Raw genomic sequence first — 4,929 nt, 5'->3', positions numbered from 1 at the left:
CCCCACGCCCCTCATTTCCCCAAACACATCCCATCAAAATTTTGAGATAGCTATTTTCTTCAGCGTAGTTCATTTTCACATAGAAAAAATGGTTTTGAGGAGAACAATCCCCCACAACCCTCAGGGAAAGGGTTGTAAGATATGCCCTGGGGGCATATAATGTTTTTATAGAAGGCGTTGTCATAGAAACTTCAAAAAAGGATCATTCGATTGAAAATTCAAAGGGTTAGTACCGTTTTAAATAGTGGAAAGTGATTGGAGGGCACCTAGCCCCCCCCACGCCCATCATTCCCCCAAACACACCCAATCAAAATTTTGACATAGCCATTTTTGTTCAGCGTAGTTGATTTCCAGATCGAAAATATATTTTTGAGGAGGACACTCCCCCACAACCCTCAGGGCAAGGATTTTAAGTTATGCCCTGGGGGCATATAAGGTTTTTATAGAAGGCGTTGTCGTAGAAACTTCAAAACAGGCTCATTCGATTGGAAGTTAAAGGGCTAGTGCCCTTTTTAATAGTCGAAAGTGATTGGAGGGCAACTATTCCCCCTCATGCCCATCATTTCCCCAAACACATCCAATCAAACTTTTGAGATAGCCATTTTGTTCAGTGTAGTTGATTTCCAGATAGAAAATATGTTTTTGAGGAGGGCACTCCCCCACAACCCTCAGGGCAAGAGTTTTAAATTATGCCCTGGGGCATATAAGGTTTTTATAGAAGGTGTTGTCGTAGAAACTTCAAAACAGGCACATTAGATTGGAAATTAAAAGGGATAGTGCCCTTTTTAATAGTCGAAATTGATTGGAGGACAACTAGCCCCCCCACGTCATCATACCCCCAAACACATCCAATCAAAATTTTGAGATAGCCATTTTGTTCAGAATGTTGATTTCCAGATAGAAAATATGTTTTTGAGGAGAACATTCCCCCACAACCCTCAGGGCAAGTGTTTTACGTTATGCCCTGGGAGCATATAAGGTTTTTATAGAAGGCGGTGTCGTAGAAACTTCAAAAAAGGCTCATTTGATTGGAAATTCCGAGGGCTAGTGCCCTTTGTAATAGTCGAAAGTGATTTGAAAGTTTTAATTTAAGGATTCTCCGAATCCTTCATATTTTTTCTTATGGAAGGGATGCTCGCATAAACTTTAGAGAGGGATCATTTGATTGAAAATTGAAAGTTCTTGTTCACTTTTTAAGAGTCAAAAGATATTGGAGTGCAACTAGCCCCTCTCCCTCCTCCACGCCCTCAATGCGTCAGATAAAATTTTGAGATAGACATTTTTTTTAAATAGTTCAAAGTTCTGATAACAAAAAACTCCGGTGTCGACACAGCCCACCAGTGCCCAGGGGTAGGCGTTGTAAGTTATGCCCTGGGGCATAACTAATTAAGGGGGGTTTATAACTTATGGGAGGGGGTTTTGTATGGGAAGAACACATAGGAAATCTATTATAAAATCCAATTTTAAGGTTAAAATACATACTCTGTGATAGATACAAAATTGCTTTGGCACACAAATTCCTATTATGGTCAATTCCAAACAGTCTTGATCCCTTTGTGTCAGCAAGTGAAATGGTCTAAACCCCCTTATTGGAGCTATTTTTTCAATCCATTCATTGTTGTCAATCGCTGTCCACAAGTTATGCAAGCTGTCTATTGTTCATATATAAGATTTTTATCAAAGAGGTAATCGTATAGACTTTGATAAAAGCCTCATTCGATTTAAATTGAAAGTTCTAGATCCGTTTTATTAAAGTCAAGAATAATCGGAAAGTAAGCCCCCCCCCCATGCCATAAAAACTAGAAACTTTTTGCAATCAAAAACGAACAAAAATTAATTAAGAAAAACCTTCCGAAAAATAAGTTTTTCAAAGAAAAGTAAAGGTCATTTTAAACTTAAGTTCACCAGATACAAATACCTATTAAAATTCAAACTCAAAACGACCAGAAATTACTATTAAAGAATAAATGAAATCCAAAACGAACAAAAATTAAATAAACAATCATAGCAAAAAACATACAACGAGTAATAATATAAATGAATAAATGGATCTTAAAGCGAGTAATGCTTAGATTGAATTGGAAAATCAAGCTTAAAACGAAAACAAATAATTTGCTATTAAAGTATAAATGAAACTTAAAACGAACAGAAATTAAATAAACAATCAATGCGAACAAACATACAATATATATTAATGCAAATGAATAAATAATCTTAAAACAAGTGAAACTTAAATTGAAAATGCAAATCAAGTTTGAATCGAATAAAAATAGCTACAAACAAGAGTTTGGGTATCATATCACTGCAAAAGCCTAAAACCTACTGCGTCATTGGCGCTTTACTGAAAATGAATTATATTACATATGTTTTCTTTTGTACTTAATATTGAAAATAAATATTTAAATTACAGTAAAATTGTGAACTGATGAGCTTTTAGCAATTAATATCATTATGCATCAAATATTCAGTTTAATTTATGAGTTCTTTTCAAGATTGGTAAAGACAAATATAGTTTCACTACAAGTAAAATTTGGATAATGCCCCCTTCTTTAACTGTAAAAACCTAAAGCCTTCTGCGTCATTGGTGCTTCACTGAAAACGAATTGCTCGTATATTACAAATTTATTATTTTCCAGTTCTTACAGCATTGAAAATGAAAATAAAAATTACAATAAAAAAAAAATCTTGAACTGATGGATCTTTCAACAATTAATATCATTATTTATCTAATATTCAATTGGATTTTGTTTATACTTTCCAAGACGGTTCAAGACTCATATAGTTTTGCCATTTTTTTTTAACTCTGCCATTTTTGTAACTAATCGTGTTAGTTTGTTATGAAAACATTCTATGGCTTCTAGGCATTTCTATTTGAGCAGAAAACTGAACCTCAAACTTTGTGGAACATGCATTTTCTTGCTTGAAACACCAAAATATAATAAAATGTCAAGTTTCGGAGTGTTCCACCACTCGAAAGCAACTGCCATTGGTATTTTTGAATCCGCATGGTCAATTTAGGGGGTGGAGGGTAGGCTAATTCTCGTAGCAGCCCCATTCCGTCGTGGTATGGTTCACATTTTCAACACCTGGCGTCCGGACTATCATATAATCTACCATGCATACAACTACCCCCAAGTCAGTATCAATAAATAAATGAAACCCAAAACGAACAAATATTAAAATAAATCTTAGAGTCAAACTCAAAACGATCATAAATTAATGTGAGTAGGGTTCAAAACCCCTATGCTTTCTAAGACCCAGAATATAATTTGTACTTTACTGAAAAAAAATTCAAATGAGTTTACTAAAAAAAATGTGCATTGTCAATTTAGTATACATATGCTGATATTTATTCCCTAAAATCTTAATTAATTTTTGATTTCTTAAAGCTACAAGAGTGAAAATATTTCAATGAATTGTTTTCAGTAAAGCACCAATGACGCAGTAGGTTTTAGGCTTCTGCAGTGAGACGATACCCAAACTCTTCTTTGTAGTTATTTTTATTCGATTCAAGCTTGATTTGCATATTCAATTTAAGTTTCACTTGTTTTAAGATTTATTTATTCATTTACATTAATATATATTGTATGTTTGTTCGCATTGATTGTTTATTTAATTTCTGTTCGTTTTAAGTTTCATTTATACTTTAATATGAATATATTTTTTTTCGTTTTAAGCTTGATTTTCATATTCAATGTAAGCATTACTCGCTTTAAGATCTATTTATTCATTTATATTATTACTTGTTGTATTTTTTTTGCTATGATTGTTTATTTAATTTCTGTTCGTTTTGGGTTTCATTTATTCTTTAATAGTAATTTCTGGTCGTTTTGAGTTTGAATTTTAACATGTATTTGTATCTCCTGAGCTTAATTTTAAAATGGCCTCTACTTTTCTTTGAAAAACTTATTTTTCGGAAAGTTTTTTTTTTTAATTAATGTAAGAAAAACGGTCACACATGCTACAGCGTAAATTGTCCCGTTGCTAAACAGAAGCCGACCTCTGCTATGCTATGACCGAGCAACCCCCGACATCAAATAGTCTAATATCTTGGAATTTTAATGGGAACTTTATAATCCGATCCACTTTCGTCCTTGATTTTCTTCGTGTGTGCGACACAATATGGCTGCAAGAACATTTTACTATGGAGCAGGGCATAAACTTGTTGAATCTTTCACCTTTTCATAATGTATATTCTGTACCCTGCGAAGCAAACAAAAGATTGTGGTCGTCTTTCAGGTGGTTTAGTAATGTACGTTCGATCAAACCTAAGCTCTGACCTTTTGAATTCGGAGAATTACTACCTTGTTGTTAGAGTAAACAACGTGGCTATAATTAATGTCTATCTTCCCATTGACTACCGGGATGACAAATCGGAACGTCGCTTCGGAATTAGTGTGTCTAAAATTTCTAAATGCCTGGAAAAAGCTCGTCAAGAAAAGCTTCATTGCTTTATGGTAGGTGACTTCAACTGCAACTTTGAATTCGACGACCTCGTGGTGTCAAGTTGCAGAAGTATTTTACTTGGCATTATGAGTGATGATGTATGCATCAGAGCCAAAAGTGAAAAATACACATACATTCATAACTCTGGAAGTACGTCCAACTTAGACCATGTTGTAGCAAGCCAAACTGTTAATATTCCCTCTGTGCTTGTTATGGATAATAACCTTACGCCTGTCCATCTCCCACTCAAGTTCAGAGCATATTTCCCGCAGGCTTAGTTACCAAAAGACATGGTCAGCACTGAGTCGAGTAAAAAATGAAATAAGTTACCGAATTGGTCTAGGGTTAGTGTTCAAAAATTTAATGAGTCGTGTGATGTAGTCTTGGACAAAATCCGTGTGCCCTATGATCTACTTTGTAAGTCTGCTCGTGCAGACTCAGTTGATACGCAAGTGAAGCTAAATGTATACTGTGCCAAATTGA

The sequence above is a fragment of the Artemia sp. Qi Xiang Cuo genome, chromosome 7 (genome assembly GCF_049724085.1).
Source record: "Artemia sp. Qi Xiang Cuo chromosome 7, ASM4972408v1, whole genome shotgun sequence".
NCBI classification, from domain to species: domain Eukaryota; kingdom Metazoa; phylum Arthropoda; class Branchiopoda; order Anostraca; family Artemiidae; genus Artemia; species Artemia sp. Qi Xiang Cuo.
The sequence above is the reverse complement of the archived record's forward strand: the minus strand, read 5'-3'. Positions refer to the sequence as shown.